This window comes from Loxodonta africana, chromosome 17 (genome assembly GCF_030014295.1).
Source record: "Loxodonta africana isolate mLoxAfr1 chromosome 17, mLoxAfr1.hap2, whole genome shotgun sequence".
NCBI classification, from domain to species: domain Eukaryota; kingdom Metazoa; phylum Chordata; class Mammalia; order Proboscidea; family Elephantidae; genus Loxodonta; species Loxodonta africana.
Window position 1 is genome coordinate 15,146,938 of NC_087358.1, and position 13,036 is coordinate 15,159,973.

Sequence of the window (13,036 nt, forward strand, 5' to 3'; positions counted from 1 at the left end):
GGAAGATATCAGCTTTTAAACTTCCTCTAGCGTAAACTTAAGCCTAATAACCTACTTATGAGGCCATCATAGAGTAGTGTTTTCAAATTAGGTGGAAGGCCTGTGGAAACTTTTAGTAATGCATTTCACTGATACTAAAATCATATTGCCCATTACAAAATAACCGTACCTAGAGGAGCTGTAGAGGACACAGTTAATGGAAACTCTATTTCGAAGTGTTGCACATTTATGGAGCATTCATCCGCTCAGAACTCTGGGAAACACAAGTATCTAAAAACTATTCTCCTACTCCTAAGGAAAAGTAGGAAGAAAAAGAAAACATATGAGATAGGATCTAGTCAGTGTATAATTAGCACATTTACATAATTGAGTCATCCAGTCCCAAAATTTCATTTCTCCTTGAAACTCATTCCAGGAAAAAAAAGAAAAAAAAAAAAAGCCTCAGGGAAATGGATACAAATAGGTCTTTTTCTTGGGTCTATTTCATTTTATTGAATAGAAACTATTTGTTTCTGTAATTGCTTCATTGGTCCCAGAAAATGTTCTTTGTCTTGGTGATTAATTTCTATTGAGTTAGAATTAGGAATTTAAAAAAGAAAAAAAAATCTGTTAATTATATTTGGGCTTTTATAATCATTGTTCTCAGATTAAAAAAAAAACAAACTCTCAAGTGTTCACTTTTGTGAGTGCTCTCTATTGCTCCACAAGAGGACTTTGATACAGTCTTTTCAAAATAGTGCAGAAAACCCCAATGCAAAATTTGAGAGTGTGAGGCTCATCTCATCAGTGCGGTGGAAAGCATAGAGCTGGAGTGAGAAGTCAGAAGTCTCTGGTGCCGGTTTTGTGACTAACTAAAAGTGTGACTGTGAGCATTTTTTAAAAATTCTTTGAGCCTTATGTTCCTTCTCTGTTAATTTGTAAGGATGGATAAAAGAGTCCTTTCAGTACAACACTTTATGGTTCTATAACTTTGTGTTATCAAAGAGCCCTGGTGGTGCAGCAGTTAAGTGCTTGGCTGCTAACAGAAAGTTTGGAGATTTGAACCCACCAGCCACTCCGTGGGAGAAAGATGTGGCAGTCTGCTTCCATAAAGATTACAGCCTTGGAAACCTCATGGGGCAGTTCTACTCTGTGCTATAGGGTCACAATGAGTCGGAATCGACTTGACGGCAATGGGTTTGGTTTGGTTTGGTTTTGGTTTAATTTTGTGTTATTTGCATGAAAGATAGTTTCAGAAATCCAGCTCTAGGTATATACCCAAAAGAAGTGAAGGCAGGGACACAAATAGAAACCTGTACACCAACGTTCATTGCAGCACTTTTCATGATAGCCAAAAGGTGGAAACAATCAAAATGTCAACCAACAGATAAATGCAAATAAAAAATGTGGTATATACACACGATGGAATAGTACTAAGCCAGAAAGAGAAATGAACCCTGATACAGGCCACTATATTGATAATCTTGAAAACATCGTGCTGAGCAAAATAAGTCAGTCACAAAAGGATAAATATTGTACAATCTCAAATATACAGAAACCAAAGATTATTAATGATTACTAGGATGGTAGGGAGGGGAAGAAGGGGAATTTTTGTATGAATTTTTGTTAATGATAGTGGAATGATTTGGGAAAGGATAGCAAGAATGATTACACAACTTGAAAAATGTAATCAATGTCACTGAATTGTACATGTAGAAATTGTTGAGACGGTATATTTTTTATGTATATTTTCCCCACAATTAAAAACAGTTTTAGAAGGTTTGTGCTCCTAAATAGAGAAAAAGATACATCTGATGTCCGATGTAGTGCAATCATCCTTAATGGACCTTGAGGGATAAAAGAAACAACAACAACAAAATTCCTAGTGCTATTTAGGGAAAAGATTTCTAAGGATTTACAAGGAGGGAAATAATAAATATCCCCAAGGGGCCATAAAAAGCCTGACACCTATCAGAGGGACCGAAATTTGCTAATAAATTTAGCACACAGTGAGGCACATCTCCACACTTGGAGAACTACTACAAAGAGAGAAAATCAAGTAGTGGTTGAGAACATGGACTTAGGAGACCAACTTGACAATTCTATCATTTATTTACTGTGCAATCATGGACAAGTTACTTCATCCCAGTTTCCACCTCTGTATGTTGGTGGACACTTCTCCGTGGTGCATATACATGTCTTGTGACAGATTGTATCCCAGCCTAACGAAGATGCCTATACAGCAAATAGTCTTGAATAATAGAGCTACGGTCTCCTCAGGGACAGAGAGTAGAATACTGATAATGGTTCTAGCCTAGTCAAAGATTGGGCAGGTTTGCTAGCAGCTCCCTTTGTAGGACTGAGGTTTTCCTAAGCTTGGTGGTCCTTAGTTGTAATACAAACTTACTGTGTGCATAGTATGCACTGTAATGTCCCTCAGTACATGCAGCATGGGATCTGAGGGGCAGGGCGAACTGATGAGAACATGAAATTCATGCTGCAGTTATACCATGAGTAACAAATTCCTTTCTCTCTAACCCAGAAGCCTCATGTCTTCTGCCAGCATCTATGAAACTGTGGTAGGCTAACCAATTAGCTTGCAAGCAGGGAAAATCTCAGATCCTTGACAGTTTTTGACACTGTAAAAATTTAGGAAATAAAATAGCACCCATTGCATTAGGTTGCTATGAAGATTACATCATTGACATTTGTAAAAACCTTAGAATGGCACCTTGTTAGTGAGCATCATATAAGTATTAAAAAAAAAAAAAATTAGCTATACAAAAAGTAACTCTGATGAAATAAAGCACATAACTTTATCATTTCTCAATTCTAACTTCTCTCACAAGACTCCTAATTTTCAGTGGTCACCTATCTTTGCCCACAGAGCACCTGTCTTCAGTTTTTTGTACTGTGGTGGCTTGCATGTTGCTATGATGCTGGAAACAATACCAGTGCTTCAAATAACAGCAGGGTCATCCCATGGTAGACAGGTATCAACAGAGCTCCCAGACTAAGATAGACTAGGAAGAAAGGCCTGGATATCTACTTCCAAAAATCAGACAATGGAAACCCGAAGACTCCAACTTGCTTTCTTTAGGTCCATCATCAGGAGGGGCTGATAGCTGGAGAAGGACATCATTTTTGGTAAAGAGGAAGGCTACTGAAGATGAGGAAAAACCTCAGTGAGATGGATTGACACAATGACCTCAACAATGGGCTCAAACATACTAACAATCAAGAAGATGGCATAAGACCGGGCCATGTTTTATTCTGTTATTCACAGGATTGCCGTGAGTCAGAGGTGACTTGATGACAGCAACAGCAACAGCATGTATCCTTATATCAAAAGATACCCAGGAATACAGATAAATTAAAAAATGTAGCTGGCACAATGTAGCTCATGGAGTATCTGTATTTTCATTGCTCCCAAAGTAAAGGCTTTGTTTTGAAACCCATCCCTGTCTACTATTTACCAGCTTTGTGAACTTGACAAATTTATTTAACTTCTATAATGAGTAGTTACCTCAGGCAAAAGTGAAAGTGTAAGTTGACTTTTCTATAAATGAACTTAATTTCTTGTACTAAATCCATCTCATGGATGTAAAAAGAAAAACAAACAAACAAAAACCCAAAATGTGTAACCTCAGTTAATTCACTCAGGATCTTCATTTACCTTTGCCCTTAGGTTGCCACTGAGCCCTGGAAGTCTATGCACTGTCATGCTATGGGGTCCTCAGCTATCAGCTGTGTACACAGACAGATGAGAGAATATGCATCCGCGGCTGGGTCTAGGTTTTGTAGGTACTGAAAATTGTACATTTGGGATGGGAGAACTTTAATTAAAATAATATACATTTATGAATATAAAATTAGATCTAAAAGATACTTAGAATGAGAAAATATGTTAGCAATTTGAAACTGTAAGAAAGTTGATCAGCACAAGAAATATCATGAACTACAGAGAAATAACTCATAGTTTTTACTCATAATTTTGGCTGCATTCTTTTTGATCTCCTCTCAAATGACAGGAGGTTTTTTTTTTATCATTATTATTGCAGAAGAAACAGAAATATAATTTATGTTCCCCTCTTGTTTTTTTTTTCCTTGATTGAGTTTTATTTATTAATGATAGTTGGAATCATAAGAGGTGATTTCCACAAATTCATTGTTTGTAATACAACTAAATGTTTGTGAGCGACAGTAAAAGGATTCTGATAAATTCTCCATGGCATGATTTTTATATATTTTTTTTATTTTTATGTATGACATTAATAATTACATTCACTGCAACATCAAATATATCCTTGGAAGATACAGCTTCCAGGCAGAGATGACTAGAAGAGTTTCAGACTATCTTCTGGATCTGAGATTTTTAAATGTTTATCACCCATGACCCATATACTTGTAGTGCCGGGTACTGTAGAAAATATTTATGTCATGATGTAACCTTTGGAACTATATACTTTCTGCCTTACTTTTCAAGATTGTACTTATAATGCAGCCAGCTACTTTCTAATTTACCCATAAACTGAGCAAGTGAATGGGAAGTAAGAATATTCCTGGAAGCCATTCATTCATGGGATGCTAGCAATAATATTTCTGAGAATCACATAAATATATCCCAGTAAATTCGAGCTATATGTATTGCCAACAGCTCTTTGCCAGATCCCCAAAATGCCTGTAACCATTCTAATGACAACCTATGTGAGTGGAAATGTGGTAAAGGGGTAAGTCAGTGTGGATTACAGTGGCAGAGTTCTTCACCAATTGCAATTAAATAATATTATTTTTGTGAATTTTAAGAAATAGCTGACATGTTCACCTTCTTGAAATGTCAGAATATCTTGTAGAAAATTGAGCCTTCTACTCAAGACTATCTTGGAAGAAGTACAGCCAGAATGCTCCTTAGAAGTAAGGATGGCAAGACTCCGTCTCACTTACTTTGAACATGTTATCAGGGGGGATCAGTCCCTGGAACAGGACATCATGCTTGGTAAAATAGAGGGTCAGGGAAAAAGAGGAAGACCCTCAACAAGATGAATTGACATGGTGGCTGCAACAATGGGCTCAAGCATGACAACAATTGTGAGAATGGAGCAGGACTGGGCAGTGTTTTGTTCTGTTGTGCATATGGTCACTATGAGTTGGAACCGACTCGAAGGCACCTAACAACAACAACCCAAGACAATTACAATTTCGAGACAAACTATTTAAAAAAAAAAAAAAAAAAAAACACACTCAACTGTTTGAAGATTCAAGAAGGTGACCAAAACAGGCAAAAACAGGTATATGACACTTGGAAGAAGGGAAAAAGACTGGGTGAAATGGAGATCTCTGCAGCTTTTCTCCTCAAAACAGTGCCCATAAAATAGAGCTCAAGCAAACTGTGAAGGCTTAACGAACTGAGAAGTCAGATACAGACTCCCAGTTTACAAGAACAATTGGAGATTAAGAAATATCAGGTGCCATGGTTAATTCTATGGGTCAACTCATACTTTTTCATTGACTTTGATCATGGGGCCTGATAGTACTAAGGCATCCCAAGGGGTCTCCTGTATTCTAGATGTGCTTTTCTTTACCTCCATTGTGTAATAACAGCAGGGATGGATTATCCAATAAGTAACGCACGCATGGGCTTATTTGTACTTACTATCTGTAGTACACAATTTCACCTGTTTTTTTACTACACATGTAAAAAACAGGTGAAATTGTGTACTACACATTAGTAAGAAAGCACAAATAAGCCTGTGTGTACCCTGCTTAATGTAAGCCTGTGCATAAGTTGCTTACTGGTTAATCTAACCCTGAATAACAGTCCAATTTACACTTGGTAATCAGGGTCAATCTCAACAGTCATACATTAATTCCCTCTTTTGCCTGGTGATTCAGAGGCATGAGGCTCTCAAAGTGGCAGAATGGCATTCTTAACTTCCAGATCAATGGAATCATTGTTATGTCTCCCGGAAAAAACATTCCTCTTTTTGAAACTAAGACCTCTAGACCAGCAGAGTATAGGGTTGTAGGGACAGGAAGCAAAATTTTTGCTAGTGGATTACCAGCGGTAATAGTTTGTGGTACCACTCCCATTTCCACCCCTCAATTCCTGGATTCATGAATCCTGGTTATGGGAGAAACAGGACCATATATTGGGCACTGATTTAGAGCTTACAAACTCTGGAGAACGTTGCCCCCTCCGTACAATGTATTTTCACCTAGCTAGTGCTGTAACTTTCTTCAGAAGGCCATTCCAATGTTCTATCAAGGCAGCTGCTTCGGGTGATGGAAAACATGGTAAGACCAGTGAATTTCATTGGTATGAACCCATTGCTACACTTCATTTGTTTTGAAGTGAGCTCCTCGATCAAAGGCATGTTGTATGAAATACATGAATAGTAGTTTTGGCAGAAGTATTGCATGCAGGGAAGGCAAATTCATATCCAGAGTAAGTGTCTATTCCAGTTGGAACAAAATGCTCCTCCTTCTTTGATGGAAGAGGTCTAATGAAATCAACCTGGCATTAGATGGCTGACCGATTGCTAAGGAATTGTACCATATCATGGACAAGTGTTAGTCTCTGTAGCTTTCAAATTGGGCACCCAGCAGTTGCTGTAGCCAAGTCAACCTTTATTATTAGAAGTCCACTTTGCTGAGTCCATACATTACCTTCATCCTGCCCACTATGGCCAGTTTCTTCATGTGCTCATTGGACAATGAAAAGAGTGGCTGAGGAAAGAGAATGACTAGTATTCACAGAATGGGTCATGCTATCTCAATTATTAAAATCCTTCTCTGCTGAGGTCATCGTTTGGTGAGCATTCACATAGAACACAAATATTTTCATGTATTTTTCCCATTCAGGGATGTCTATTTACATACCTCTTCCCCAGACATCCTTGTCACCAATTATCCAATCATCTTTCTTCCAAGTCCCTGACTTACAGACAAACTGCCCAAGAATGGATATAGAATTGCATATCTGGCCATTTCTCCTTCAAAACAAAGTGGAAAACCAGGTGCCGTGCATGGTGTTCTGTCCACTGCAGGGAGGATCTTCCTTCACCACAGTCCTACAGGGAGATCCCAGTAAGTAGCTGCTCCACTTTTTAGTGGTACCTGAATATTGCACAGAACCACCTGTAAGCCAGGCCAGAGTTTTCTCTTTCTCAGTCAACTCATTAAAGGAAGTTTCCCTGAGGCCATAGGTGCAACTGGGAGAGAGACAGTAATGTAGCAGAAGTAGGGACCACGGGCATTTGGGCCAGTTTCTCGTGTAACTTCTCTGTGTCTTCAGGGTCTCCTCAAGCCTATCTCATATATACCACTTCCATCTGATGATGAAGCGCTGATGTGGTTGCCCAGCTTTACGGCTTGGTGGGTCTGTAAACTGGCTCAAGTCTGGGAATTGATTGAGGGACTGTGACTCTTTGTTTTGGTGATTCAAGTTAGACTTATATTCACTTAACCTAGAGTTCTGTTTAGACAGATCAAGTAAGAATTTAGCACAATTCTCATTATTTCACAGCTAGGGACACCAGGATCAACAAATCAGTGCCACAAGTCCCTGTGAGTCAAACTATTCCAATTAGTGCTTTGACTCTGCTGTCCATTATGGTAGCCACAGCCACCTTGTCTTTGGCAATTAAGTACTATCACTTGGCCCCTGTCACCCCAGGATCCAGATATCCCTAATTCAGTAACAGCCATTTCTACTGTAATAATCTGATTTACAGAAAAGAACAAGCACAGAATTCTTCAAGAATGCTATAGGTCCGCTCACAAATTTATTCCTCACAGTCATGGTGAAAGGTGTGTCCTCTGGACATTCCTGGGTTGGTAGGGCAGGTCTTATATGATAAATCCACTCTAACATTACAATCTCTCTACTCCTTTGGATACCAAGGCAGCTCTGGCATTTCAACTTCATTTACTATAGGCTACATTTCGGTCCACGTTTCATCCATCTAAGGAAACTGTTAGATCCCTTTCTAACCCCTCAAGCTGAAACACTGAATGCAGAATCTTGGCTTAGTGAAATAATATCAATATATTCAGATTGATCCAAAATTATGTTCCTTCCACAATTATCACATATGCTTAATATCCATTCCTGCAAAAATTCCCTAAATTTCTGTCTGTATAATTAGAAAAAAAATCATGTAATTTTGTGGTACGTAGCACACCTCCTCATGGGTTACATTTTGCACCTCATGTTTTGGAGTCTGCTGGGACTTGAGTCTAGTTATATGTCTAGATGCAAAGATGGGTGGTGGAGGTGGGTTCTGAGGACAAGCAGTGTCTTTGAAAGCATCTGCCTCGGGGAAGGTCACTACATTTTCCCCAGGCAAAGGTGGATCAGTCTCTTCAGATGAGAGTGGAAAGACCGCTTCTATGGGCGAAGAACATTCAGTGGAATTTGAGGGCTCAACATCTACAGCTTTATCAGTATCTGCCCATGTGTCTCCATCCCAATTTTTAGGGTCCCATTTCTTCCCAATCAATGCCCTTAATTTAACATTCCACACCCTGCAAAGTTGAGAATTGAATTGGCATTGTAGTCCAGCCGCTCATAAGATGATACTTTAGGTTTAGTCTTTGGCAACATTAGTTCTGTGAATACAGAGCATAAGGTTTTCTTTCAGGGTACACATAGAAACTTTCAGTTCATTTATGTGGAGCTTAGGTGGGAATTTGAAGCCCTGAACTCATTCTTTACTTTCTCCAGTCAAAGTAGGAAAAACCAGTTTAGTCATTCTAAGGTATCAAATACATGATCACCCAGATACTTGTCTTTCATATGTATTTGATTAGGAACATCCAATGATAATAATTTGCATATCGTTATTGCCACACCACAACATGGACTATCAGTGGTCTTTTTACTGCTGGAAATAGAGTAATTAGTGCTTTTCCATCTAAAAGATTTGAGAACCAATTCCAGAAAACTCAGAATCAACCCCAAAGCTCACTTTTCATTCCATTCTTCTAGAACTACCCTCAATACCAGAATCTGTCTTAGGGCTCTCCAGAAAAACAGAACCAACATATAATATACAAATACATATATATATATATATATATATATATATGATTATATTCATATACATAGAGAGAGAGAGGAGCCTTGATATCCCAGTGGTTAAGCACTTGGCTATTAACCAAAAGATTGGCAGTTCAAATGCACCAGCTACCCCACAGGAGAAAGATGTGGCATTCTGATTTTGTAAAGATTTACAGATTTGGAAACCCTATGGGATACTTCTAGTCTGTCCTATAGAGCTGGAATCTATTCAAGGACAATGGGTTTTGGTTTTGGGTTTTAAATACAGGGCGGTAATGAGTTCAAACTGACTTGAAACAATAGGGTATATATATGGAGCCCTGGTGGCACAGTAGTTGAGAGTTAATCAAAAAGTTGGCAATTGAAATCTACCAGCCTCTCCTTGGAAATCCTCTTGGGCAATTCTACTCTGTCCATTGGGTTGCTAAGAGTCAGAATCAAGTCGAAGGCAAGAGGCTTGGTTTTGGATATGTGTGTATATATATGTGTGTTTTTGCATGTGTGTGTATGTGCATACATAGAGATTTTGAGGAATTGGCTTACATGGCTGTGGGTGCTGGCAAGTCCAAAATCCTTAGACCAGGTAGCAGAATGAGAAAGCCGAGGCAGTCTTGCACCCAAAATCTCTACCCAGGGAGCAGGCTGGAAATTCAGACAATCTGTCTGAAATCAGTAGGCCTGGCCCATTAAAACCCCTTGCCATCGAGTTGGTTCTGACTTATAGAGACTCTATAGGACAGAGTAGAACTGCCCCATAGAGTTTCCAATGAGTGCGTGGTGGATTCGAACTGCTGACCTTTTGGTTAGCAGCCGTAGCTCTTAACCACTATGCGAACAAAGTTTCCGCCGTACGGCTGGCAGTGGGCTGGAAATTCTGGCAGCATGTCTACATACGATCTTGAGACAGAATCCTCCTCCCTCAGGAACCCTGTATTTTGCTCTTAAGGTCTTCAACCACATTATAGAAGGTAATCTGCTTTACTAAAGGTAAACTGATTTAAGTGTTGTTCACATGTCAATTCCTTCTCAGCAACATGTAGGCTAATGTTTGACCGAACAAGTGGACACCAGAGCCTATCCAAGTTTACACATAAAATTAACTATCACTTCTTGCATGATGGTGAGCTTAGGGTCAGTCCGGACTCCGAAAAATTCTCCGGTACATACTCAAATCACAAGGCACTAGTGCAGTCTTGCCTTGGGTCTCCATCTGCTGTTTTAGGGATGGCTCACTTAAAGGACAGGGAATAAGAATTTCCCTAGTCTCTTGGGTTTTTTCCTTAGGGAAGGAGTTTAGGAGCTTAGAGAGGTCTGAAGACTAATTCCACCCTTCAGTATCTGTATGACCTGGACAAGTCGCCTTACTTCAGGCGTGTGTAAAGTGTTTATAAAATCTCACAGGTAATGTATTTATGAAATGTGTGTAAAATACCATGTATCTCCCAATGTTTTGCAGAGGATTAAATGAAACAATGTAACACATTTATAAAATTGTCTTTGGTAAAAGATCAAAATAAAATAACTAATATTATAAGTTACTATTTGGACTCTAGTTTGAAAAGGGTATGGGGACGATTTTTTTTGTTATTAAAAACTTCTGTAAAAATATTAAAAATTTACATTTAAGAATTTAAAATTATTTCCTGGGCCATTGGGCATAGAATACCCTAGCTGCAGATGAATGAAGGAGTTACTGGGTTATAAGAAATAGATGGGAGTTTAATATTTAAAATTATTATCACAGTTCACTTCTCCATGCCACAGTTTCCTATCTATAAACTGGAGAAACTAACATCGTTATACATTTATTGTAAGGATTACCTAGGAAAATAATATACTGAAATTTCCTAGCCCAGTGCCTGACATGCAGTAATTAGTAATATTAAAGGAATTGACTTGTACAACTATCATTTCTCACAAACTCTATAAAATATTTATAGAAAAAATATTTAATAAAAATAAAGTGTAACAATTAAAATGAACTGAGCAAGTAAACTACGGAAGAAGAATTCTGAGCTACAACTTTTCTAACTTGGTGCCAGTTTACACTGATGTCCTACTTCCTATTTTTATAAAGTCCTATCACTGGGTTTTATGATATTAATTATCTGAGGTGATCCTCAAAACCCGTGAGGTAGATATTCTCTCTATTGAATGAGCGGTAGTAAGTCCAGCTGGAGGTGACACACAGCCAAGTGTCAGTGCTGGAATCAAAATCCCTGTACTCTGATTCAAAGCGTCTGGGTTCTTCCTCCAATAGAGAACTTTTTTATATGCAAAAATAGAGCGAGCTCTTTCCCACCCTTCCTGACTCTAATTAGGACTTCCCTGAGATCTCTCTCTTATTCAAGTTCTTTCTGGCTTATTTTTCTATCAAAGCTTTTGTCCCTTATCTTTTCTAATTAGTTTTGAAATAGAATGATCCTTTGCCTGCTTTTCACCTGGTCTGAGCTACTGCAGAGACTGAGAGAGGTGAAGACAGGTTATGGGGATGGGAGGGATGAACACTTAAGAAAGAAATAAATGGAATTTAAATGTGTACGTCTGTTTAGAAACGGGCAGAGAAGAACCAAGAAAATAGTTTTCATTTATCTTCCTTTTAATCAAAGCCTGAGTTTGAGGAGATGAGGTCCATCCTTCAAGGCAGAAGGCTAAGGGCTCTGTAATCACCAGATATTAATCTGTTGGAGAAGAGACACTACTGTCTACCTCTTCCTAAAATGGAGAAAATTCATCTTTTAAGGGCACATCCTTAGTTTATCTTCTGGGTAGAAGAAGTTTATTATCCAGCAACTCTTATAATAATTACCCTTACCAGATCGCATATATTTTTGCCAATGTGCATTTACTTCCATGTATATAAATATTGTGTAATAACCCAAACATTAACAGATAATCAAAATTTGCATAAAGGTAGAAAGCCTGTACACTGGAATGAGAAATAAAGCAATTACTAGCATGGGAAATATTTTCTGTATTAGGGTTGGTATATGACAAGATGAAATTCATTTTTCTATCATCATTACTTGATCAAATTTTGGTATTTTGATTAACTCTACATGATATTGCAATTTGGGGTGATTTGAATAAGTCCAAGTGTTCATTAGGATACAATATAATAATTTATATGGACATACATGCTTCAGTTCAGTAATATTTTATTACAAGCCGTATAATTATGACATCAAATTCAGAAGCCAGCATAGTTATTTAACTGCATCATAAACATTCATGATTGAAGAGTCATGTAGCATCATACACTGAAATCCTGGTGTATAAATTCAAATTTATGTGTTACTAATACTTTTGTTGAAAAGGACAATAGTAAAGTGCCTGAATCATGTCTTGTTGTCAGAGGAAAATATGCACCCAGTATAAGTCATGAATAATTCTTGCTTCAAAGTCAGCACTGACAGAAAATGAAGAACAAGGTGGTGGTATCTAAATTTTATTATCAAACAAAATTTGTTAATGGGTTAGGATAGTGCAAAAAAATGACTAGTTACAAGTATTAAATTTCATTTATGGTTAGTGAGAATATTTATAATAAGTAGTATAATTTATTAGAAGCCCTGGTGGCACGGTGGTTAAGGCGCTGAGCTTCTAATCCGCCAGCTGTTCTGAGGCAGAAAGATGTAGCAGTCTGCTTCTGTAAAGATTAACCCGTTACCCATTGCCGTCTAGTCAATTCCGACTCACAGCGATCCTATAGGACAGAGTAGAACTGCCCCATAGGGTTTCCAAGGAGCACCTGGTGGATTGAACCACTAATCTTTGGCTAACTACCCTGCTACCAGGGTTTCCCTGTAAAGATTACAGCCTAGGAAACCCTATGGGGTAGTTCTAATGTGACCTACAGGGTCTCCATGAGTCAGAATCAACTTGACCTTAATTTTTTTTTTTTTTGGTTAAATATGTTTACTTATAGAGTTAAGATTAAATCCTAGTTACAAGAGAGAAAGTATAGGAAGTAATGAAGCTATAGTATCAATGTAG